The following is a 27823-nucleotide window of genomic DNA, read 5'->3' on the forward strand; positions in this document are numbered from 1 at the left end:
AAAACCAAAAAATTATAAAATGCATAAACACTACATTCACTTTTATAAAGATTCCCCATCAGATTATATAAAAGCTGAAGATATTTAGCAAAGGTAGAATTTAGTATTATAGATTATTTTTTACCAGTGAATTGCAGTTTCACTTATTAATAACTTTCTGTGACACTTTGTAGCACAGAGCATTATACACTCCAACTCTAACCATTTGTGACAGTGGCTGAAAGTAGGAAAATAGGGTTAGCTGATTTTACCAATACTGACGCTGGTTCCAGAATAGAGGACACCTGGCTTCAGGGATCACAGTGCCTGTTTCAATCAGTGCACACTACAATTGTTTTATACACTGGCTGCAACATGGCTTCTTTCACGGATCATTGTCTTTCCACATTCACTGGGGTTGTTTAGCGAAATACATCTCTGTGCGTGAGCATGAACAGTTGCAATGAGCTTCATTTGAATATGCATACTGTAGCTGCTGCCATGCTACAGTGGACACAATGAGTTGCTTCTCACCACTAAATGTCTTCCTTATTTTAAATACCAGTAATAAACACAACCAAGTTGTAGGTCTGCTGCTGGTGAAAAATACTGTATCAAATGCAATTAAACCCGTGGCCTGTGTCTGCAAAGCTGTTTTGCTGTGCACCATTATTAATATGCATTTCATGCTACTATACAGACTTGCACTACCAGGTTAAACATTCACACTCATTTTTAGCTGAAACAGTTTTCTCTGTCAGTTTCTCTATAATCTTACTATGGACTTTGCTCGTAAACCTTTACAAATACCATAAGTGACCTGATGGCCCTCAGGTAATACCAGTCTAATGCAGAGGTGTGTGGTGGAAATGTTGTCAACAAACGAGGTTCTGAGACAAGATGTCTTTGTAAATGTATTTGTAAAACGTTTCTGCATAAAGGATCACACAGGCAAGGTGGAGGTTGCAAGTGTGATGAAGTGTGAAGTGTCTGTGCTCATATTTAAGTGTCTCTGTGTGGGTTACCTCCTGACCCAAAAACAAGCGGAGGGATGTGTGTGAATGTATTGTTCTGTGTCTGGAACTCATTTTCTGATAAGGTGTGACTGATAGGCTGCATCCTAAATGTGTTGGAGAGGAAATAGTATCATGTATGGTGATGGTGTCAGTCAGCTGAGTTCTTCAAAAAAGGACAAACACAGTTAAACCAGAGTAGAGCAAAAGGTCACATGATAAGGTAATATCTGGATCAACTTCTGCAAGACAATGGAGAAAATGGGGTCACATGCTAGACAGTGGGTGCACCATAAAGTGTATGTTGAGCTGTACCCTAGATTGAAATGTCTGCTGTAAGCATAAACTAAGAAGTTATTAAGTACATTTCCATTACAGGTCTCTTTACTGTCAACCCAAAACTTAGTTAGACTAGGTCTAATAATTGTGTCTTAAAGGGTTAGGAAGGTTTTCATAATACAGCCAGCCTCATATGTGTGTGTCTATATGTATCGGCATGACAACCATGGTTGAAGCATTATGACACTTCTAGTGTTGCTGATCTCTCTGTCTGTGTCTTTGAATTTGAAGGTGTAATTATAATTATTATTAATAACAACCACTCTCTTTGACGATCTCTGAAAAGCAGGTTTTCTACAGATCATGATCCCCAATCAGAATGAAAGTCAGACACAGAGACACATCCACTCCATGTTTAGATGGACTGCCTCAAGATGGCAAGGTTGTATTCCAGAGATGTTAAACCTGGCTAAACATTTACTGCAGCATAACACAACATCATCCAGCAATGAACTGTAGTTTCTCTTAACACAGGGAGGATTTCACTCTGTATTCCTGCCTGCTTTCTCCTTTGGGAACAGTACTTAAAAGCAAAACATGTATATAGTCCTATATGGACGGAATTTACTATGATGATCAGGTCTGACTGTAAGACCTGATTAACTAATGCACATGGGGTTTGGATAGACCTTTAATGGATATTTGTTCCCATTTCAAAGCAGTCATTATCAGATATTGCCACAAATTCATCAGAACTATATATTGTCCTTGTCCATCAGCTGGTGAGATTTAAATCACAGTGGATTTAGCTTTAGGTATCAGTGCAATGTGATATATATTTGTGTCAAGCAGATGGAAGTCAGTATTCAGAATATAAAATGGGGATTAAGTGCAATTCATTTGAAGGAATAGCAATAATTAGTCTGGCTCAAATCACCATTGGTTTTCAGCCAGAGTAAGCTATAAGGAAGTTGCTCCCATGGGGTGGAAACATCATGACTCTCCCTGAGTTTTACCACACTAAAGGACTCCAGCATCCTGTTTCTGTCATTTCTCTATATTATCATTGATGGAGAAAGTGCTGTAGCAGCACAGGGGACCTTATAACCACTGACTCTTTCAGCATCCAATGAAAAGTACATACAGACTGTCCAGTATCATGTGTAGTGAAGCTTTGACAAAAGTAATAGGATGCCCTTTCCTCTCAGTGTTTGCTGTCGATGTGACTTATTAACCAATAGTAGGTCATACCTATGATACATAGCATTTGAATATCTGAAGATTCAAGAGGTTTCATTGAGAGATTTCATCTTCTGCCTGCTGTTGGTCTAACTCATAGACTGTATATAAAGATGGATGACATCTTAAGCCAAAGCATCTAGAACTGCCCCTGGTGGATGGCTGCAGCATGGGTTATAAACCAAGCCTTCTCCATGTTAGTGAATGGGCAATGACCAAACAAGCTGTCCAAAGTCCAAGTACACATTAAATATTTTTTTCTCAAAGATGGTTTCTTTCATCTTAGGTTGTTCTTATGACTCTGATGAATGTCCGTTTTTATGTGTGGTCATTCCCTGGTAAGTTTGGTTTTAATTAGTTGTTTGATGCTATAAAAACAGGGTGAAATGTAATGATTTACAGCTTGGAGAGAATCACGATTGGTTGACCTCAATACTTTACTGTGTGACTCTGACTTGATGCCTTCTGCACAAGATGGCAGTGTTTGTATGCAGGATAATTTTATCATGACTCTGAGCTGAGCTTCTGAATTTCTGTTGTACTCCTTAATTTATTGAATTTTACCTCAATTATCCTTGTGATCGTCTGTACCTGTTCCTAATGTGTTTCACCTGTGGTCAGATATCTCTGCCTCCCTTGTGTATATAAGTCTCTGTGCTTCCCTTTGTCTTTGTCAGTTTGTCTAGTTTCCCTTGTTCGTCTGGTTTCGTCTTGGATGCCTGTTCCAGTGCATTTGGTTCTTCTAGTCTCGCTCTGTGTACTTGGATTCGGATTTTTTTGACCCCGCTTTCTGCAAGAGCCTTGTTAAAATCAAAACACCTTTTTGTTTTCCCACCTTAACATGTCTTCTGCATTTAGGTCCACCTGCACACAATACTGATAAGTTTGGCTTTACTTCTGTATAGCGGAGGAAATTAAGACGCGTCGTCGTCCTTTGTATACAGTCTTCTTACTCCACCAGAACCAGCATTAACCTAGGGATTATTTTGTCAGTCTATGTGACACCACACCCTGTGAGAAGACAAGATAAAAAAAACCCTGCGTCATGAAATGTTAGCTCTTTAGAGTGAGGCCGCAGAAGTGTGTGGGCATCACACAACATTAATTCAACAACATAATCTGGGGTTTGGCTACATGATAATTGTAACTACTATGATTCCCTTCACTTCCCTTTCACTCCAGTGCATCATTGTCATATTCCATTAGTTGGCAACATGGTAGCATTAACATCAACATTTTAACATTGACATTGTGAGAGTGGCAGAATGTCGTAAGCGTCTGGGTCAAAGTGCTCTGAGAACTACAACCTAAATTCAAGCTCACAATGGTGACAAAAAATGCACAGAATTTGTTATAATACCGGTCCAATTTCTGTGTGTCTGATAGAGAGTTTGAAGGGCTCACTATTCTCTTTGTGGTTTCTTCTCCTGTAAGTGATGTCACTATCTCCTTTCCATTAAGTCTGATTCTCTCTTGCTCTTTCTAAATCTCAGTCATTTTCTCTCTTTCAATATTTTTCTTAATTTCAACATCAACATCTTTAACACGTGCAGCTGTCATCTCTTGTTCCAGAGGAACTGTCATAAAAACGGTGTGGGATAATACCAGAATATTTCTTACTTATGCACAAGTATCTCCTCTGCTCTGTGTTATCTTGTTCACTCAGTCATCCTTCTTTCTGGCTATTTTAGTCTTTTTGCTCGATGCAACTCTTTCTCCCTTTTATCCACCTTTATATAATTAAACTTACTCCTCTGGACTCTCTTTCTCTTTTTGAGTTAAATCACTGCCCCTCTCCCGTTATGTTTCTCTTCTCCTTGACCCTCAAGTGGTTTTCTACTGATTTCTTAGATCAGCATTTTATCCCCCTATGCTGCTCAGATCCTTTTGTGAAGGGGCAGGGGTGAGGTTGAAGTGCCAGTTCCACAATCCCTCACTCCAGGGAGGTTGCAAAGGGGGAGTCCATCATAGATGGACTGTCCTTCAAGAATCACTTCCCCCTTCTCAGAACCTGAGTCAGCTCTGGATCACCTTTAGAGAGGAAGGTGTTAATGGACTCTGCTCATTTCAGACCACTCCATACAGATGAGCCAGAATTGGAGAGTGGGGGCTGACACACATAGAGACATGCACACAAACATTCACATAATCGTGCACACACACACACACACACAAACAAATTGGAGTACCACTCAACTAAAGCACAAGGTACGGTGAATGGACTGATCAATCACAGCTCAATTACACTTTTCCCTTAGCACAACAAGGACTCTCAGCACATGCCAATACTAACAATGGAAACAAAAGCCTAAAACAAGCCTATCCATTAACACTAAATGAATTAACAAACCATAAAAAGCATCCAAGGGCATTTACCTGATTTGGTCATAACCTCCCATGTCACATTATTCTTAAGCAGCCACCTTTATCATAATCACTTTAGTTGTAAATTATCATATTGTGCTTGACCATGAATGGGTAGTGTTGTCCAATTTCTCTATGTGATGTATTCAGGACCCCTATACAAACGAAGGGGTTGACAGAAATGCCTAAATGCTTTGTGAACAGACAAAGTGAATCAACTGACTTCTGCAGGTAAAATTATCATAAATGTAAGTATGAAACATTGCAAAATAATCATAAAAAACGGTTTAAATCCAACATAAAATTTGAATTTACTCTAGTAACATACAAAAACATTATGAATCACTGTGACAAGCATATAAGGAAAATCGCTATTCACGCTGTCAAAACGAGCATGTGCATGAGAGGAACTAGTAACGTTTGTTAATATCGTGTCCCTGCTCATCTTATAATGTTTTCAGTGCAGGGCAGAAGTTTCTTAAGAAAGGACTAACAGATGTAACAGACTGCGTACTGACTGACTTTGTAGATAGATAGATAGATAGATAGATAGATAGATTACTTTATTCATCCTCGAAGGGAATATTTGAATACAATAAAATACAATACAATAGAATAAAATAAAAAATATTCAGGTAGAAAGAATAAAAACAAAACACAAGATAAATAGGTAGATAAGGTGCAGTGGCAAGATGATGGTAATAGTACTGACGATATGATGGTAATGTTATTGTTAGACAGTATATAAATATAGTACAGTATATATAGTATATAATATAACATAATATATATTTATATATGATAGTAATTATACCAATATAATAGCAGTAAATAGTAATAATGGCAGCTACAGTATATATAATAATAATAGTAAATATAATAATGATAATAATAACATGTGCACATGTATAAATATGTGTATATAGACTTATATATACAAAGAATATACAAAGAGTATGATATATAGTAGAGGTGTAAATATAAGTATTTCACTATACAATAGATAAAATAATATACTATAAGTGTAAGAATATGTAGACACAGTGTGCAAAAGACATTATTATTGTATAGAATGATATATAATGTCAATATGATTTATATTAACACATATCACATATGATGTGAAGTAAGTGTTCCAGTATATGGAGCGGAGACAGGTATATTTAGTGTATTGATCTGTCCCGTCTGTCCTGCACTTTTCAGATGTGTCACCATTATTGTGTTGGTTGATAATGGTTGTTAATATAATACAATTATATAGTTTATATTGTTTGTCACTGTAACAATGTTAAACAAATAGCTAGTAGTGTCCAAATTCAGAATGAATTTTCACGCCCTTTCCTCTGTGACTCCACTTGGATGAGGTCACTCCCAGCAAAGGGTACCTCATATCTAGGGGTAGGGCCAAGGGAGAGGAATTTGGACAGGGCGTTACTTTCCTTATGAACCATGTATCAGCCTACATTTAAATCCAACTCGTGACCTTTCGACAAAACTAGGACTAGACAGAAAGACTAGTTAAAACAGATAAGTTAAAAAATTCAAAAGTGAGCATCTAAGTACAGCTTCACACTGAACTATGGGTTGACTACCGCTACGACAACATCTCCAAATTCTGTTGGCTGACAAAACTAAAATTTACTTTCTTTAGAAAATGTAATGTGTACTGCCCCCTGTGTGAAAAGGGGAAAAGAGGGTGTAACTCAGAGTGCATGTCTATGCGTTTTGCACCATTTAGTTACATACAAGTATATACAGACTCATGCCTATCTGTGTCAGTACACCTGTATCTATTTTAAGTCTATAATGTCAGTCTGCTACATATCATCTCAACATTGTTTGTTATCGACAACCTGTCCGACCTACATGCATGCACTAGACAGCTATGTAAATCCAGTATAGTGTAGTTGCTCTATAATAACGTCTTGCTGTCCTTCAAATAGGAGGGCGGGTCACTCTATCCCAGAGCTGTCACTTTGTCTGTTAGATAGATTGTTTCTTGTGCCACTTTTAATGGGAAGATTTAGCAGCACTTCACCAAACATAGATTGACAGTAAAATGAAAAGGTAGAAGAGTAGAAGAGTCACTGAACACCACTCGTTTTATGTCAACTGGGTTGTTGGCCAAGGAACAATGAGCGATAACCCAACAAGTGGATCACTTTGTGCAGCATCTGCATGGGACTAAATAGCCTTTGATAAAGTCACAATGGTGACCACTGTTTAGCAGGTGAACAACTTTTTCTTACTTTTCTCTGAGTCCATTATTACTGTCTTTCATCTTTCTGTCTTTCCTTGCTGTGTATATATTATCCTTCTATTCTCGTTGGGCTGCTCAATCAGAATTCACAGATTTGATTGGCTGAGCGGCATCACATGTAAAGGCTAGAAAAGCTGTCTGTTTAATTAAAACTCTCTCTCAGACTTTGACAATTCTAAACGAGTATGCTACCATTAGCCACCATATGCTTGTGGCCAGAAAAGACCAATTGAAGCTAAATTGGAAAAACCTCTGACTTATTTAATAAAACAAGAGTGAGCTTTATTAATAATGAATTCAACTTTACTTTGGAAAAGGGGAAATGAGTAATGTTTCCTTTTCCAAGTTAGATTGTCTCTCATAAATGTATTGCCAGGGTCAGGGAACCTTGGACTAGCCAATGTTAATTGCAGGTCTGCGATGGAAATCAAATGACATGGAACTGTGACACACTCTCCACTCTTCATACCCCTATTTTATACAGTGCTACTTAAAGGCTACATTATTATCAGCACCAGCACTGAACTTCGACCATGGGTGAAAATCGTGACGGTTGGGACAGTCCGTTTGTTCACCAGTATGAATATGATCAGATGGCTCTAGTCAGCCAATAGTCAGCTAAATGAGCCAGCGATTATTAAGCATTAATGAAAAAGCTGATGACATATTGACAGCACAACTTTAGCGTTGTGTCTTTTATTCAGTTGTGTCGTAGATTTTCCAGTTGAATGCAAGTTACAGAATGTGAACAATGAAAATATAATTTTGCCAAAGTTTGGAAAGGAACTCTCTCCACGTCTGTTCAGTCCTTCAACAAAGAAACATTGCTCTTTATAAACAGACCAATGGAGCTACCTTGAACCTTGACCTCTGTGGCATGAATAAAAAATACACAGTCTCTCAGCGAGCTGCTGGGCTCCATTGATTTTTAATCTCCTAAAGCACTGTGTCATTATTGCGATAAAAACAACCGTCCCCTGCCTTTCCTTGATGATCTCTCTAATGTTTATTGACAATAAGCACAGATTGAGTTTGTGTGGATTTCAGTATGCCCTCTGTCCATCACACCTTGTCCGTCAGTGTTACTCTATTTCACAGATGAAGTATCGCTTACAAGTTCCAAATAAAAACACATCTACGTCCACCCACTGCTGCATCCACACACTCACACACACACACACTGGCACACACGAAGCAGACCACAGAGGAAGCTCTCCAGCCCCTCAGCGCAGGGAGCCCAGCTCCTGCCAGCAGCAGCACTTTAGGGTTAATAAATGAAGTCCAAATGGGTTTGACCTCCAGAAGAGACACAAAGCGATGAAAAATAGCACTTTGACACAGCATGGATACAGGGCCCATCACTGTATGGCGACCTTGATATTTTAACCAAGTGCTCTGTAAGCCGTAATTGACTTTCCCCTCTAAAAATCCATCCTCTCCTAAGAATCAGATCCTTCACATGCCTCCCCTCTCTCTGTGTCCCGTCATCCATATGTTATATCACTGCTCATATGTTGGAGAGGCCAGATTGATGCTGCTGTTCATATTAATGCTGTCATGCACTATACAGACCACTACATGCATCAAACCCTGATTGGAGGCACATAGGGAGCCCATATGTCTCAGCAGTGCGGTGGCTTTCAGTTCACACCTCATCTTTCTCTTCTCTGGAGACAATGATGAAGAGAGAATCAAAACAAAAAGGTCAATGCTTTAGACTCATACTGACTTTTTCTGTAATTAAAGGTTGACAATTTGAATCACTTTGCTGATTCAAACAGTCTTGATCTGTTCAGTTCTTGGACCCAGTGAAAAGTGTGTGCACAGTCATTTGTTCCTTTATATATTGCCATTCAAACACACACCATTAATTTGCTGGCTCATGCACTTTCCACTGTGTTTTCAAAGGGTTGCACTTTCATTAAGTCTGGGAACTAGAGGAACAGACATGATATGTCTCCATTTGTGTATCTCCGTACTCCTACATGCTCTTCTGAATGCATAAATATGTTCACATTGACAAGTGCGGCAACAGCAGTCGGTACAAGTCCCTGGATGATGCACAGAAAATTATCAAAGGTTCAACTTCTCAGCCTCAACAGTCACCATCTTGGCTACAAAGCGTAATAGGAGGGACCACCAGTATGTTTCTAAACCGTTTTTTATAACATCAAAGTTATTATAACCAACATTTTCAGAAACATAAACACCCAAACACATGATCATTGTGATAACTGTGAAATTTGTATTTGGTCCAGGTCCCATCAGCTAATATAGAGGGAGTGTGGTTTATGATACATATATATAGTGTAATCAGCTACCAGGGAGGTAGCACATAGGTAAGGATTGTAATATAGATTGTGTGTTGAAAGCTTTACATCCAGTTCAGTACCATATTCACCACAATGGTGCAAAACTGTTATTTATCAATCACATTCATACAAAGTGCAGTGAATATAAAACATGAACTGCAAGCCATATTCTCTGTGACCACATGCTGCTAGTAAAACAGCATCAGTTCTATAGTGCACAGTTCTTCTGTGGGTTTAGGATGACTCTGTGCCTTCTGTCACTTCATGTAGACCCACAAGTACAGTTGTGAAGGACAGCATTATTGCAAACAGTTTTTATGTTATTGTATTGACCAGGTGAACTCAATAGAGGTGGAGCCTCTTTTACCCTGAGTGCTATTCTGATGTCCTGCATCAACAGTGGAAAAGGAATCCCACATCCCGTTTTTAGATAAAAGATATACCATCTTTCTGCTGAGAAAAATCATTCCACTTTGCTTTTATAAATACCACAGAGACTGCTCATCTTAAGTTTACCACTGAGCTCCTGATGGCTTTTGAACTAAAGTGCAAACAGTTCACATGTTTTTTATAACATCAAAGTTATTATAACCAACATTTTCAGGAACATAAACACCCAAACACATGATCATTGTGATAACTGTGAAATTTGTATTTGGTCTAGGTCCCATCAGCTAATATAGAGGTTGGTGGTTTATGATACATATATATAGTGTATCACGATGTTCTGGCCTTAATCATGTCATTCATCATTATTTACATTATTTACAGTCACTGGCTATATGACTTCCATGCACACAATGTCAATATGTGTCCATCTATCATTCACTGTGCAATATTAACATATCAAAATGCCAACATTTGCTAATTAGCATTAAACACAGCACAGGCTGAGGCTTAAAGGAATAACATTAGTTTTACAAGCACTTGGCCATAAACCATACTATTGGACTGAAACTGTTGGCCTACAGTAAAACATTAAGACAACCAAAGTCATTAGGATACACCCACTGGCCATTTAATAGCTGTTGATACATTTCAGTTTGGACCAAAGTGGTAGTGGAATGACCGTCCTGCATTAGTTTGCCCAGAGCTGCATAAAAGCTTGATCAAAAGTAGTATTAATGTTCGCTTATTTCTATTTATCTTTTCCAACTTAAGAAAGATCTTTCCAGAGACACAGAGGACATTTTCCAAAATAAGATATAAAAAGATAATTCTATGTCCCTCCATTGGGATACAAAAGTATATTCACTGACCGATGACAATGACAATTTTTTTAATGACAAACTTTAAATTTCAATGGATCTGGACACAATGACTCCAGCATTCATGGCAAAATCTGTGAAATGAGGTCTTTACATCTTGAAAAGGCTCAGGCTGTCCACTTCTGCTGGCAACCCCACCCTCCCTTTCTGTATGTGTGTGTGTGTGTGTGTTGAGTTGTGGCCATCAGCTGCCCTGCTTCAAATACCTGGTTCTTCAAAACTGGTTGAGGAGTGGACACATTTTGGTCAGTCCGTCACAAATTCAGTCTGCCTGGTAGACTTTGATTTTATTCTATTCTTTACTAACAAGACCTATGGAACTGAAAGAAGAAGCCTTTTGATGAGAAATTAAATGTTTAATTTAATCACATTATGTCACCTCTATAATACGCTTTAGTTTAACAAACACTGTCTGCACTGACTCTGAGGACACAATGTTGTGGAACCCTTTGCAATTACTAGTCAATAAACACATATGGATCTATGGCGCAAGGAACATGACTGTGCACATCCAGCACTTTGGGATACGCCTGGTGCATCCGGAAACAGCGAGAGATTAAGATGTTGTGGGTGTGTTAGCGGCAGAGATCGACTTAACAGACCAGACATTGTTTAAAATGTCCCTTATCCTTCCATTTAAGGAGAGTGTGCGCACTGCGCAGCAGTGTAGGAACATTTTGGTGAGATCTGACTGTCTGAGAGAGAGGAAGGGAGGGAGGGGGGTGTCACAAGGTAAATTTGTTAACTCTCAATCCCCCAGTCCAAATATATATTTAATATCATGAATAAACATATTTAAAGGGAAGGATACAAGTATTAAAGGATGTCTACTTATCATGTTGCTAACACACTCGGTGCATCAATATCAGTAACTCCCTCAAGTTGCAGACAGTCTGTGGTACTGTCAGCACGTTGCTCCTATGTGTTATATTCAGCTCCAGCAGCTGACAGAGGTTTATCAGTCCTTACAGTTACAATGAAATATCCTGAACTGAATTGACATTGACTTTGAATTTAAATTGAAATCGAATCTAATTGAGACCTTGTAAATTGGAATCGAATCGATTTGGGAAATCAGTGGCCCCGCCCTAATTAAGAAATTACTGAAGAATATGGGATCTGTCAAAGAAAGGTTTAATAGGTGTATTATTGCGGTTCCAAAAGGTGCACTGAAAAATGTTGAGCGCACATAAATGATGTGCCGGTGCACCTAAATGAAAAAGCTAGGTGCACCTTTGCAGCCACTGTAAAAAGTGAGTCTGCAGCGCTGCATAGAGACTCTCCTGTTGTGTGTTGCATGTGTGAAAGGGCAACCCATGACTCTCCAGACATTGTGCAATGTTCATATGAAAGAATGACTATACAGAACAGCAGCGCAGCATTAAGAGTGGTCCGGTAATCACAAAAAACAATCAGTACTATGAGCCACTGTTAACACACTAACATGAGGTGGTTCATTTGTGTTTCCACTCCTGTATACAACCCAGTTGTCTCCTACTTGCATTACTCTATTGGTTTATTTGGGCATCATTACAATCATAAACCACCTTACAAAAGTTAGATACTTCTAAACTCAACATGAGCTATTTAGATAAGACTTAATTCTTCTCATGGAAACATCCACTGGGCCATAACGGTGGCTGTGAGGCTCCTAATGGGCTTTGTTATCGAGGCAGGATGGATGGTGATGGTTACTGTTTCACAGTGGAACACAGCTAGGGCATGGACGGGGCCATAATTCTCATGATAATTGGGTTAATACCTGTCATGATATCCCCTATTACCACAGCAGTAAATAGAGGTGAGAAAGGAATTATTGTTGTTAATTAGAAAACATGTAAATCAGTAGCATGTGGAAGAACTGTATATCTCAGCTTAATGTTGAGCAGAGATCACCTTTATTGTTATGGGATCATGAATTTGTCTGGCCTTTGTGCGTGTCATATCATTTGTATATGTTGTGTGTACACACGTATACATTCAAATTTACAGATACATGTGTGCACCTTGGGTTTGCTACGTGCACACTTGTTCCATGTCAGTGTGTACCAGTGCACTTGCAGATTGTGTGGAACATGAGTACAACTGTGTGAGTGTGTGTACATGTCTGTGTGTCTTACTGAGCAGGTGTGTGTGAGAATGTGACACGGTGTCTGTCCCCTGTCCTCTTCCCTTTTCTGGGCTGGTTACTCAGGGGGCAGCTATAAAAGGAAAGGGCTCTGTCAGCCTGTGATGTAGCTGGCCGTGTGCTACACACACACACACACACACACACACACACACACACACACACACACACACACATACACACACACACACACACACACACACAAAAGCTAAGGATAAGGCAGCAAGAGGATATGGGCCAAAGGGCCAGCTGAGTTTACTAAACTTTCACAGGAGACTAAAATAAGTCCTTCCAATTTGTCGGGTTTACCGCATCTCTGTGTAGTTCTGTATGTGTAAGAGGGAGAGAAAGCAGTGTGTGTGTTACATTTTCTCATTTTACTCTTGAAGGATGAGCAACAGACTTGTGTGGAAGAATGCAATTGTGTGACTTTGACACCCAAAGAAAGAAGTCGAGACAGAAGGGAAAGAAAAGAACATAGAAAAGAGAGACATTTGAAAAGAGCAGAATAAACAAGAAGCAAGCAGGTGGATGAATGGACGTGTTTAAGTCAGGGAACAAGAAAGAAAAACATGATAGCACTCCAGGGGGACAGCCAGCAAGGGAGGAAGAAGAGGAAGGGAGGGAGAGATGAGATGAAGTCATTGAGGGAGTAACAGGTTCCAGGGTCGCTGTTATCAGCCAAGTGATTATTGTTAAATCGACTTTTGTCTCCCTGGGTTCAATGAGAGTGGACATCCCCACGCTCTTTATTCTTCTACCCCTTTTACTTTTCTAGTCCTCTCATCTCAAAATCATCATCCTCCTCTTCCTCCCCTACACCTTTTCTCCGATTCTGTCAGTATTCAACATTAGGTCTTAGCTGAAGGCAGTCACTCATGCATGAAGAAGCCATTTGACTGATACCACACCTTCAGTAGCCAATTCCACTGTCACCTTCACACACACACACACACACACACACACACACACACACACACACACACACACACACACACAGACACGCACACAACGTATTCTGTATTTTGCGTTGGGGGGGAATCAGCTGCAGGAAATTAAAAAGTTTCAATTTCTGGCTATGTAACATCCACTCTAGGCAATACAAGTAGAGGAAATTCTGATATAACATCCATAGTTGTTTCAAATATTTTTACAGACTAACAGTTGGATGCTCTCAAATATTTCATCAACAGTTTTATTCATGAATGATCCAGCCATCTTCCCTATTTCCATTATCCAGGGTCAGGTTGTGGTGGCAGATCAAGGAGGCTATTCCAGTCATCATTCTGCCCAGTATTATTTCCCAACTGCTCCTGGTGGACCAAGAGATCCCTCCAACATGCTCTGAGGTTATACTATAGTGTCCTCTTTGTTGGATGTTCCTCCAGTGAAAGACACAGAAAGCATCCCAATCAGATGGCCAAACTACCTCAACTGGCTTCATTTGGCGTGAAGAAGCAATGGATCTACTCTCCAGAGTTCTCTCTTGATATCTAAACTTCTCAACCTATCTCAACGGATAAGCCAAGACACCCTGCAGAAGAAATATGGTCCCTTCTTATCCGTGATGTTATTATATAAGTCACCATCAAGAGATAATGCCCATAGGTAAGGATTGTAATGTAGATTGACTTGTGTGTCGAAAGCTTTACATCCAGTTCAGTTCCATATTCACCACAATAATGCAAAACTGTTATTTATCAATCACTTTCATACAAAGTGCAGTGTATATAAAACATGAACTGCAAGCCATATTCTCTGTGACCACATGTTGCTAGTAAAACAGCATCAGTTCTATAGTGCACAGTTCTTCTGTGGGTTTAGGATGACTCTGTGCCTTCTGTCACTTCATGTAGACCCACAACTACAGTTGTGAAGGACAGCATTATTGCAAACAGTTTTTATGTTATTGTATTGTTCAGGTGAAGTCAATAGAGGTGGAGCCTCTTTTACCCTGAGTGCTATTCTGATGTCCTGCATTCACAGTGGAAATGGAATCCCACATCCAGGAATAATCATTATTTAATCTCCGAACTGCCTTTATTCCACCATTTTAGAAAAAAGATAAACCTTCTTTCTGCTGAGATAAATAATTCCACTTTGCTTTTATAAATACCACAGAGACTGCTCATCTTAAGTTTACCACTGAGCTCCTGATGGCTTTTGAACTAAAGTGCAAACAGTTCACCACAGTATTGTAATAGACAGACTGAGGCATTGGGTGATTTTCCTCTCAGTATCAATCAATCAAATTTTATTTGTATAACCCATATTCACAAATCACAATTTGTCTCACAGGGCTTAACAAGGTGCAACACCCTAGGTCCTTAACCCTCAACAAGAGTAAGAAAAAACTAACCCAAAAAAGACTATTAACAGGAAAAACATAGAAACCTCAGAGATAAAATTTTGTTTTAAAATGTTAAGTTTAACTAAGTTTGATGTTGTTAATGCTTAATTTTTTGGCAAACAGTAAAAGGTGTTACAGTTTTCCAAACTTAAAAATAACAAGTTCACTAAACCTTATTGGAAAAATGTTTCATCAATTTGTTTAAGTAACATTTAGGTAACAACAGTTTTTACAGTGTAGGACACCATTAAAGTGCATGATCTAATCCTTTTAAAAATCCTTTTATCACTTTAGAAATATTTCCAAACTATGATATTTCCCTACTCTTAAGGACAAATAGACCATTTTACATGTTTTATTTCGTAACAATTTTATTATTGCAAAAGCATTATAACTTGTTTTAGCCAAGAGTGTCCTGATCGACTCACTCAGCTGCCAAGTTTTTACTACAACCAAGAGGCATGATCAGAGCAACCCTGCTTTAGCTACTTCACACGGGCTCTCTGTATGCTTTGGAATTGATTTTAAGATCCTGCTAAGGCTGTTCATGGCCTTTCTCCCAATTACATTTATGACCTTTTAGTACCGTATGAGTCAGTATGTAGTTTGAGATCCTTAAGCAGAGGTCTTATCCATCCCAGAGACCTGGTTGAAAAGAAAAGTGGGCAGTGTGTTTGCTGTCAGAGCCCTGAGGCTCTTGAACGATGTGGAAATCAGTGCCAGCTTTAAATCACATCAAAAAACAATATTTATTTTTGATTTAATGTGATATTTTACTTTATTCTATTTGTCTTTGCACGCTAAACCTTAATTTTGAGGGGAGGGATCCGATCTCATTTAACCTCTATTCTCTGGTCTTATGACAATGTTGACTACATTTTAGAAGCATGGGAAAAATTACCTGAACGAAGCTGTGACATTTATAATTTAATGTTACAGTGCTGTCATAATTACATCAGATACTATGTTGTATGTGCTGTATTGTAACAATATGGATGACTACAAGAAAACCTCTCTACAGCTGTGTGCATGTTTGCACAAGTGCAGTTACTGACCATACAATCAGCACAAAACGCTGGGACTAACTACAACAAAGACAAAAGAAATGCTGAGCCAGAGGGAAAAGTTTGCCAATTTGTGCTGTCACTTCTATCATCACTCTAGGAATCTGTGACGCATTTATAATCCAAGTTCCTCTGTTAATAATCACTGAGAGGGGATGAGATATTTAATATTCCAGAAGGCACAAAGCAGATTTTGACGTCTGCGTCTCCATGAGACGAGGCACTCACACCAGGAGGCTGTACCCCCTCCAGTTGGGACAGATCTCCTGCAATGCAGTAAACAGCCAATGCAGATATATACTGCCCCAGTGGCACATGCACACACTGAAGTGCAAGCACGTGCACAGAGCAGCATACATTTAATCATGCATAGAGCTGCATGCATGCATCCCATATAAAGACCCATCATTCTGCATGTACACCAACTCACACAGGAAGACTGAATTAAATATTTTAAACATATTTTAACAAATAAAAGTTTTAAATGCACAATATTTCTGACCAATGGATGGTTCAGCGACTGCCTGCCCCCACCAGACTCAACTGTAGTTCTTCAGTTTACTGAGTTGAGTTCATCTAGAAATGTAATCCCAATAGGAGTCAGGAATTGTGTGCATTTCAGTCTTCTGATATTGGAATCAAGTAAAGTACCTTATACAAAATGTTAAAATATATTCTATGTAGGATTAATTTTCTGAACTACTTGAAACAATTATTTATTGCTTGTATTTTTTGCTGTGCAATTGTGTCATAATTAGAAGTCTGTGACATTTTAGCTTTTTATTCTTCCAGTATTACCTTTCGTTCACGTTCTGTTCCCGGTTTGTGAGCAGGTTCAGAGTGACTATGAAGACAGAGTGTTCGGCTCACTGAGAGAGAGGGAGGTGGAGGAGGAAAGACCTTGGCGGGAAGCAGAGGGCGTCCAGGAAAACATCAATGAAACTCAACTGATGAGGGCTAAGACTGAGTGAGAGTGAAAAACCTTGACTTTGACAAAGAGTTGGGTAAAGATATAGAGGACTTCAAAAACAGACAGCTATGGGGAGTGAGCAGGGTGAGAGAGTGAGCTAGCCGAGGAGTGAGTCGGAGGGGAGAGAGAGGAGACCGACACAGTGATGAAGACAGAGATAGATAGGTGACAGGCAGAGAGCATAAATAGACAGGCACACAGGCAGAGGGAGATTGACAGAGATGGATGGTTGACATGGAGAGAGAGATGTTCATTTGAATGGAGCGTATGTTGGTGTCAGGGTCACTGGCTGTCATTACTGGCCATGGCCCAATGTCGGCAAAGCTAAGCCAGGCATAGCACCTGAGCCCCTTAGCATGGCCTCTCCATCCTCTTTGTGTGTGTGTGAATGTTACATAGATACCCATCAGTTTACTGTCAGTTACCATCTCAGCAGACAGCTCTATATCTGCACTGGTGCATGGTGGACACACACAAACACCTCAGTTTACACTCTTGTGCTGAGGTTGGGTACATAAAGATGGGTGGACTGTGCATCTGTCATGGTGAAGAATGCAAATGAAAGGTTTCGGGACAAAAGCCCAAATGGCCAATCTGTTCACTTTCAATGACAAACAAAAGCTACCTAACCTTGTGGCTACATTACCCATAATGCAAGTGCCGATAATTTGGTTAGACATTCAAGTGTGTAATGCTAATTGTAGGTAAGGGAGCTCAGAGAGTCATTGCATCACTCAAGATCATGTATCAGACTTCACACAGCTTCCTCTGCAGACAGTGAAAGGCTTGTACACCTTTTTCTCATATTCAGTAGCAGCCTACTTGCAACGTGTAGAAACAGACTTTAAAGTATAAACTTTATTTCCCTTTAGAACTTCGATGAAATTTAAGGAATGCATACAATAAATGTGCTTGTGTGATGATAAGCTATTGCAATTTAAGTAGTAACGAGTTATTCTCTGTATTAGTTTTTTTTCTTGGGGCCTTACAGCAAGAAAGTTCATGTTGCTGTTTCTGATCAGCAGTGTTCTCATGAACACCATGCGTACCATGCACATGACTCCCACATCTTAACCTCAATCGTACGAGTCCGGTTTGAAGGCAGACTGTCCTTGCCTACCAATATTATGATTTAATACAACATTTACTGGACTTAAAATGTGGAACACAGAGACGGGGACGAGAAAAACACTTAAAAAAGGTTTATGTTAAAACTTGTAAACTGGAGGCTTGGACTGCTGATCAGACCCCTAAAGGATCAGAGGTGTGGTTCAAGCCAGCAGGTTAGGCAGGGGAATATTGTCAGGTTCATTGTCAGAGCCAATTTCCAGGCGAAGCAGTGGGATTTACATCTAGAGTTTGGGATGATTAAGAGCTGGCAGCTGAACTGGAACCTGAAAACCAACCAGGCTAATCAGCAGATTTCAAAAATCTATAACTTGGCTGTAGAGTTGACTGAATATTCTGATAGAATGAGCCATGCAGACGTGGTCAGCAAGCCTGGAAGGTTGATCTGGATGGATGTCAGGTGTGGAGGTAAGTTGACAGGAAGCAGGACACTGAAAGCCACGTCCAGCAGGAACACACACACACATACACTCAGACAGGACCAGGGATTAAATGTGGACAAACAATTATTAAGGCACTGATTTCAAGTAGTTGATAGCTTCATCGCTTTCACGTAGAGCTGAAACACAACCACAGTGTCACATAGTCAACCTCTTTACAAACTGAAATTTTGATCAACTATCGAGGAATCTGTTGCATTCATTCATCCATTTTTGTCCATTAGACAACCTGAGACAATAGTTTAAGTTAGTTATATGAGGTACACTATTGCAGACCTTTTTCTTTATATGTGCTTTTGTTGCTGTAGCTTTATTCTTACAAAAAATGCTGGTACACTGTAATGTAGAAGGCATCTAAAAAAAAGAGTGTGCTAATGGATTTTTACATTGTTAAGAAATTAATGGATGTCATGGCTAAAAAATACTGTATATGCTGCATCTGAACAATTTTTAGTTAGGGAACTTAATCTATAGAGACAAATACTATTTCAACACAAAGTATGGAATCTATTAATCATCAGGCATTTTAGATTTGTGTTCATTTTTGGCACTATAAGAGCATCCTCTGTGGACGTCTATATTACTCACAGGATACTGAATGTGTGTGCATGGGAAAAAGCTGACCAATTACACATCACTGCATCGTAAAAACATATCAGTGGGACATACATTAGAGTTCCCCTTTTTAATGTCTGGGCCGCCGTCCAGGACTGAGTCACAAAAAGATTAAAACAATCCTCAAATTATTGTAAAATTACTATCTGAGGCTATTAGCCAAAATGACGTTGCCAAGAGTTTCCGACAAATAAGGGGAGAAAACACTGACACAGTAGGTCATGTCTCTGAAAAAAGAGCAGGGTAATATTTTGTTTCATTCGCTTGTAATGTAGAATCTGCACTGTAGTCAGCAAGAGCAGCAGAGGGGAAACTTGGAGAGAAAATACTGTCCCCCTGAGGAAAGAAAAAAAGTTTAAAAACCTCCCTGTAATAAAACGCAGGAGATGAGCTGATGGGGAGATGGAGAGGTGAGAGGGAGTGGTGGGGAGGGTGAATGAATAGCAGAGAATGATTATAGTGGATGTCTTATCACTCATATTCCTCAGTACCTTTATTCCCAACCCCATGCCTGTCCTAACACTGGTCTATCCTTCACCGTCAAGCAGCCAAAGTGTGTGTGTGTTTGTGAGGATGCGTGTGTGCTCCACGTGTTTGTGCTTAAACCTGCCAGTCCAGTGTGTGCATTTGTAAAGTGTGCCTTTTGCATATTTGCACAACTGTGTGCATATGTGTCTCGTTGTGTGCACATGATCTGACGAGCCTGTCAGAACTGCGGACCGCCCTGAAAATCAATTCATTAATCTAGAACGCTATACATTCATCTCCTGGTTCCTGTTTAATACTTGGGGTGTGTGCAGGATGTCAACGTGCTCTGCTTCAAAAGGGAGGCCACAATCAGCAAGGAAAAGAGAGAGAGAGCGAGAGAGAGAGAGAGAGAGAGGGAGAAGTGAGAGAATGAAGGAGAAAAGAATGAGCAAAGGTCAAATGAAGAGTCAGAGTGAGTGCTCATGAGGAAAGAAACAAGAAAACCAGAGTGGGAGAGAGAAGTGAGCCAAGCAGACAGATGGATAAACACACAGATTAAGGTGGACAACCTAAAGAGACAGAACATAGCAAGAGATGACAGAGACAAAGATAACTCGGAGAGTGAGCAGGCAGGAGAAAAAGAAAGAGAACACCGGTCAAGAGGAGAGAGAGGAGCTGAGAAAAGAAATGACATATTGCTCTATACAAAGGTGGCAACAGCTGGCATAGTCTGCTGTTGTCAGGGCCTTCGTGGCACTGGAACTGTAAAGTTCCCTGCCAGTGCATCCTTTAATAGCCAGGGCTAAAGACGGACCGCCAATATGGACCGCTGAACAGCCAGGGCTAAAGAAAGACGCAAACAGAGGAGCCATGCAGGGACACAGTCAGGGATTTTAAAGGGGAAAGCAGCTGGGATGGCAGTGGTAGGGAAGGGGTGTTGGGGTGTTGGGTTGTTGGTTTGGTGGGTAGAGGCCTCTGGGACACCCTGCCAGGGACAATGTCACCTTAATGCTATGTAACAGCAGGACTGCAGCCTGTCATTGCAGTTTCACATATACTTTCCTCACACCTGTCCCACACCACTGTCCCTCGCTGTTACTCTATCCAGCATGGATAGGCTGTACTGTATGTTCCACTTGGAACTGTCAGCTCATACCGATATTTATGTTGTTATTATGTTGTTAACTTTATGTCTTCTTCGAGCTTTCAAATGCACACTTTTTTAGTGTGCTTTTGCCTTTTAAGACATAAAAAAAGATGTGGATCGTTGATAAAAAATCAAAGATAAGAGCTTCTGTACATCAAAGATTTGACTCTGAGGATCACTACAGTGTAAAAGATCCAATAAACAAGCTTAAAATTCTGTCGTGTCCTATAAACAGCAGACAGGATAGAATCCAGCACCTGTGGTCTCGCATTTTGTTCTCAGATATAACATTAAAGCATTTTCAGTTTCATCCCTTTGACTGGCTTCCTCTCCATAGCCATTGTGGTATTTAGACCCGAATGATGAACAAAACACGAATGTTGTCATGAAGTTGAGAAAAACTTAAACTCCATACGTGTAGCAGACCATTGACTGACCGTCTGAATCTGGCCCTTTCTGATTGGTTTGAAGCGCCGCCTCCAGGTAGTGTCTCAGAAGCAATGGGCAGTACCTTTCCATATTAAGACTAGTAAAAGCTACCTTCTCTTCTTTCACTGTTTAAAGAAAACAATGAATTGTGAAACAATGTGGGGAGAAAACACTTCCAGAACCAGCAAACCCTGCCACTTCACAACTCTATTACTTTTAGTGTGTGTCCAAGCAGATATTGGACCCATATAATTAACCTCACCAACATGATTAGACAGAGCAGAAGCATCACACTGCATGATCAGTAATGTAGAAGACACCGCTTACACAAATATTGCACGTGTATCCAAGTATGCTTCATTAAACCTCCTCAAAAATAACCAATGTGCTTAGTGCTGACCACAACAGTAAGGTGGGGAAGTCAGAGAATATGAAATGCATCATTTGAAATCAATAAGAAAACCAACAGCCTTAGTCATCACAATCTACCATATGGCAAGTCTTCTTGTTTCTGATTATATCAAACCACAGAGTAACCCCCACTTTATCCTTTAGCACCAGTGACTTAGACCAGCTGTGCTGACAACATTACACTGATGGTAATTGATGTGGATCACGGCAGGTATGAGATGAGGCTGAACTGTATTGTCCCTTCTGCAGAAAATAAAACTGTCCATTGTCATCTAGCAAATGTTTGCCTCATGATGTGGCTGAACTGGACAAAAGAAAAGTCGACACTCAGCAACACCAGTTTTCAGGTCCACTAACTTTTACTTTCTCTGTCAAGAACTTTTAAGTCATGTACTATACTGTGTTGTGCAAAAAACACATTTGTTGAAAGTTCATCATATGTTGTGAGTAATGAGTTTACTGTGTTCTCCACTCTCCTGCTGACCTGCACTGACTTATGACTAATAAACACATAAACGTCAGTTATTAGGACCTGATCAATACATGAGGTTTACTTAGTGTCGATTTTTGATTCGCTCCAGAGTTTATGAGACTGCATGTCTCGTTAACATGTTGTGCTCAGAACAACAAACGTGACCTGAGCAGCAGGACTCAGGTTTAAAGTGACCGGAGGGACAGATACATGATCCAACAACATCAATTTATACAATACAATAAAAAATTCTTCACCACTTCTTCATTCTTGGAACTGTGAACTTAATTCAAAATTAAAATTAAAATTCCATTTTTTGAACTGAACTTTGAAAAATATAATTTTAAGTGTGAACTGGCACAAAACTATGTATATTAAATGCTCATCATAGATCCTCAGACTGAAGATAAGGATAATAATTCGAACAACTTCTTGAGAGTTTCTGTTGAAGAAATCTCTGATTTTAGGATTTGAGGGTGATCTACAATATATTTTGAAAAAGGTCAGCGAATGTGCCTCTAAAAAACAGGCAGAAGTTATACCTGAGTTAAACTCTGTCCCCATCTCATTTGAAGTAGTTTCCTGGTGCATTGATACACCTCACCACGCATCCCTGTCCTGCGTGGAAAACTGCCTGGAAGTCCTCTGAGCAAAGCAGCATTTGTGATGTAAGCTGCATCTTCTCCACTGTGTCTTCACCTTGAATTTCCTTATGCAGTGGAGGACAAATTTGCACAGAGCCAACTTCAGTGGATACAGCAGATTGGGAAGATTGTGTCGGTGTGGGCAAATCAACAATTCTATTGGAGTCGATAGGGACAATGGCTAAGCCATTTATCCATTAACCAATCAATTAGCTTTTCATCAAAAGTCTTCCTTCTCTCCCTCTGTTTATATTTACATGCCTCCATTAGGTCACATGTTTAACAAACAAAACATCCATTATTGTTGTTATGCAGATGATACTGTAAGCAACATACACCAACATTTATTTATGTAAAAAATGTCCCAAGATTTAAGAGTTAAATTAATCAGATTAATTTGGCCAATCCCCAACACAATGCTGGGCCCTATCAGCAAATGTCAAAGTGTACGAGGCGTGGAATAATACCATGGATATCTTATGCTAGCTATACTTTACTTGTTAGCTTTACATCAGGACTAGGGTTGCAAAATTCCGGGGATATTCAAAGTGGGAAACTTTCCATGGGAATTAACGGGAATTTATGGGAATTAACGGGAATAAACTGGAAATGTTGTGGGTAATTTATACTAACTGTATTTACCTTGTCATATACAGACATAAATATAAACATTTTGTTGTGTCATAGGCTGATTTGAGCCCTGAGGAAACTTTGGGCACTTGACTATATGCTTCTAATCTGCATCGTTGTATCATTCTTAACATAGGTCTTTGCACAGTATTTGCAAATGTACACAGCCTTTCCTTCTACATTGGATGGGGTGAAATGTCTCCACATGTTCTGTAGAATAAGATGAGAACAAAGTTTGTAGAAAAACACTAATGCAATGCCAGATATATAAATAGTTAGCCAAACAATTGGAATAGTCTGTAAAAATATTTTACAATTGATGGATAAATTAATGGAAATATGCTAGATCAGGGGTGTCCAAACTTTTTGTCTCTAAGGGCCACATAGAGAAAAAAATACCAAGGACTGGGCCACTCACGCCGCCACGCCCCCCCCCGCTCTGAGCGACGCGACTGTCAAGCCGAGATCTCCTTCCAGGTATTGCAGGTCATCTGCGTGTCCTTGTATTTAGTCAGTGACGGGTTATACAAGTGGTCATACTTTCAGATCTCTTCGGCCAAGTGCTCTTCTATTTGGTCCATATCCGTTCTTCTAAATCTTCCTTGGTTTCTGCCGGTATTATGGGGCATGAAACCAGAAATATGAAAGGATGTAGTTAGCGGACCAATCACAGCCTTACGGCCTTGTGAGGCTTGCGTAGCTTTGTCGTATAGTTACAAAAATTGGTGAACGCACGCAAGCACGAAAGAAGGGGCACGCAAGCACGCAAGGGGCTCTTGCGTGCCCCTTCTTGCGTGTCTCTGAGTACGCAGAAGCATGCACCGGCCTCTCCCCTGTCGACAAAGATTGGCCCCACAAGCAAAACAAAGTGCTTTAAGTAAGTGCCATTTGCGCACTACTAAATTTTGAGTTTCAAAATTTTTTTTTTTATTTTTTTGTATACATTATATTTTTAGACATTGATGCGGGCCAATTAAAAATGGATAGCGGGCCGCAGTTGGCCCGCGGGCCGTAGTTTGGACACCCCTGTGCTAGATGAACAGATGAACAATCCTCAATCAGCATGCTAATATATTTTCCCCAGTAATATCATCTGAACTTACCTGACTAGTCCTGCACACTACAGCAGGCCTCAATAGCCCTGCAGGATGCTGGAAATTATCTGTGCATGTGATGGAAATGCACAGTGGAGGGTTAAAATTCAATGTGCAGCGTGTGCTGCGTTCCATACATCTTTAAAATAGAGTTTTGAATTATGTTTTTATTGCTCAGTTTAATTTGCATAGTTTTTTTTTTTTTTAATTCCCAAAATTCCCAAGCTTAATATTCCCGTGGAAAGTTTCCGGAAAGTTTCCGGAAATTTACCGGAAACTTTCCGCCCCTTTGCAACCCTAATCAGGACACATGTATTTTGAATCAGTGTGGTATTAATGATCCTGAAATAGTAACCCAAGGTCTGGCTTTTGCCCACAAAGCTCACAACAAGAGAGGTAGGCTGTCCACCATCTTTTGAGATCCTGTAAAAAAAAAACATTTTAACACATACAAAATGCTGGATAATGAGTTTTCGTGAACTGCTTTTGATAACAATGGCTAGTTGGCTCAGGTTAACATTGTTCCATATGGTCACAATGATCTGAAGTTGTCGATACTCTGAAAGGGCAACTGCAAGACAGGCTTTCCTGGAGGCATTCATCTTGTTCTTCAACTTCCGACCAGACGACCCATCTGAACCATTTGGCCATCAGGTCGCCCCCAAACAAGCTCCTATCTTATCATGTTCTCATGTTCATATCCTCGACATCTGGAGAAAGGCCAAGTGGACATGAACAAGAGAAAAGGCTTATAGAATAGATGCGATGACTCAAGGCTGCTATACGACCTAAGTAATACAGCCCTGGTAAGGATGTATCTCTGTGTTCTCTTTAAAGTTTGTATTTCAGCCAATTCCACTAGGTCTCAGTTCCCTCTTAACTTTCAAAAAGCCCATCAGATACATTCCTCACAGCGACTGAGAATGCTGCATGAAATGGGAAATGCAGGTGATGGTTTCCCAGCAGTCTGTAACTCAAAGGTTATTGAGAACTAAAGACAAATATGTACAGCAATAGGAGAACTGCCAAGCTCTAAGGGCATGACATTTTCACTCTTCGGGTTTCCTGAAATCACAGAATTTGGCTCTGTGAGGGTCTGATAACTTACTGTAATCCTTTCAACCAGGGTGTAAATGCTGCCCATACTGTCTATGTTCAGTCTGTGATGTTTTCCCTGGGTCTTTTCTCGCTGAGCTTTCTACCTCAAACTCTTTCACAAATAACAAAGACCATGTCACTGTTGGTGCTGTTACGCTATTATTTGTTTTTTTTATTCCCCTCTGCTTTGTCCTTTTTTTCTCCTTCAGACACTTTTTAATTATTTTCCTGCCACATTTCCCTACAGCCAGCTATCAGATTAAATGGGACGTGTTGGAGAGAATGCGTGTGATGTGTTGAGTGGGAAGACAGTATGTGTGTGTGTATGTGTGTGTGTGTGTGTGTGTGTGTGTGTGTGTGTGTGTTAAGTTGTGTGAGGGTGCATATGCCCAAGTGTCTTCCTGTATGTTTCTGTGCGTGATGTAGATGTGTATGTGCTACTGAGATTTCATATTTGTGTGTCTGTGTTCATACTTTGCATGTGTGTGTGTGTGCGTGTGTGTGTGTGTGTGTGTGTGTGTGTGTGTGTGTGTGTGTGTGTGTGTGTGTGTGTGTGTGTGTGTGTGTGTGTGTGTGTGTGTGTGTGTGTGTGTGTGCCAGGGATGTCCTAGTGCTCCTGCAAGTGATGAAAATGTCATCTTATCAACATTTTCTGTCAGAAGAGCTCTGTGAATACTGATGCATGGCTGCTCTGCACTGAGAGCCTCTTGTGGTGTGTATACAGAGAGCCAGTAAATGGTTGTGAAGGCTCTGCAGGTTCTAGTGGACTGTGTGTCCTTTTGATGGAAACAGCAATGATGAGCTGTCATGTGTTTGGACAAATCTGTCTTTCTGCATTTACAAAGACGCTTTGGTGGGTCTCTTACAATGAAGGCTGTAAAGGATCGTCAGTAGAGCTCTGCATGCCTAGTTTTAAATAATGCTACAAGGTCAATAAGGTAAATTCTAAAACCACAACAAGTGACCCAAACTGTATACTCACTGGACTGGATACGAAACGGTAAATACAGAATTACTGCTACAGTTTGGGTTGTGTCTTTTTCTGTGTTCAAAATGTCCGGCTCATTATCTACTTACCACTATGCCGATGGAAGGGGGTGGGTGAAGTGTTTGAGTCCACAAAACGCTTCTGGAGTCTCAGGGGTAAACTTTGTTAGAGCAGAATCCGATACAATTTAAGTCAATGGTGAGTCCTTCTTCAGATGTAACTAAACAACAGACAAAAACATCCAAATATTCACAGGTTGTGTTTCCTTGAATTCCTCACGTGAATAGCGCTTGTAAACACAGCAGCATAAACCCTCTGGCAGTGGCCAGGTTCCCACACCACTGAAGTTACAGAGAGCGTGAGCAGCTCGCTTGTCATGTTTCATTCCCTGTTTCATTAAGTTAGTTCTAACATTTCCTGTCTTTTCAGTTCCTGGTGCCTGGTCCATTTATAATAGCATGCCTGTTTTGTTTCCTTTCCCTGCTTTTCCTAAGTCCCTTTAAATAGTCGGCTTATTCCATTGTCTTCTGCCAGATTGTCTTGTGGCCCTTGTGTACATGATTTCCAGTGTTTTTGCACTTTGCCAACCTCTAGCTTGTTTCTGATTGCTTTTTCCCGGACTGACTTCCTGTGTTGGATATCTTAAATGAATAATTAACAAGTGATTGGATCGTAACAATGTCCTGAGTGAGTTAGGCTGCTTTTCTTTTTAGACATAAACTCTAGAAAATGTTTTCACCATTGAGTTTTCCGTTTACATATGAACAAAACGGTAGGAGATTCCCTGGTCAGACATGCTCAAAACAACAAAAAAACATCACATTTTCTTTCCAAATTGACATCTTCATCTGTGCCTTATACAAGGCACTGATGTTTCTATTCTTAATGTTCTATTCTCTTCAGTTTTGCATATGTCGCGTGTTAGAAATGTCAGGAACACACCCACTCACTCACAGTGAATTCTCCAGCTATTCTCCTGCTGTGTTCTCACATTCAGACATTATACCGATTTTTGCATTCTCACGTACAGCCC

The sequence above is a fragment of the Limanda limanda genome, chromosome 7 (genome assembly GCF_963576545.1).
Source record: "Limanda limanda chromosome 7, fLimLim1.1, whole genome shotgun sequence".
Lineage (NCBI taxonomy): Eukaryota > Metazoa > Chordata > Actinopteri > Pleuronectiformes > Pleuronectidae > Limanda > Limanda limanda.